Genomic DNA, 460 nt, shown 5'->3' with positions numbered 1-460 from the left:
TTCAGCCAATGACTACCTTCCATTGGCCAGATCAGAATATTCCCACCAAGAGTACTCCCTAGGAGACTCATCTGAAGAGACAACAGCAGAATCTTGGTTAACATGATGTGGCTTGACGCAGAAGATCTGATGAGATATGAAGCAAATGGGTCTCTTTGCTTTTCAAGCAAAAAAGAAAGACAAAAAGAAATTAGCAGTTTTGGTGAAAACCATTCATGCCCTTTAAGGGCATTTTCTCAAACAAATATTAGTCGTATTACCTCCATATTTTATGACAATTGCAGGGTTGGTGGTAATGTGTTTTACCTCTCACCCTTTTGCCTCAGCTTTGGTTATAATTCCTGCTAATACCTCTCTCAAGCTTGATCCTTCAACCCTTTCTTTGTGTCTCATAATTGTTAAATTTTTACCATTTAATTACATGAAACCACTGCATATCTCAATCCTAAATTCAGGCCTA

Source organism: Propithecus coquereli, unplaced genomic scaffold, assembly GCF_000956105.1.
Source record: "Propithecus coquereli isolate 6110/MARCELLA unplaced genomic scaffold, Pcoq_1.0 Scaffold479, whole genome shotgun sequence".
NCBI classification, from domain to species: domain Eukaryota; kingdom Metazoa; phylum Chordata; class Mammalia; order Primates; family Indriidae; genus Propithecus; species Propithecus coquereli.
Note: the sequence above shows the minus strand (reverse complement) of the source record.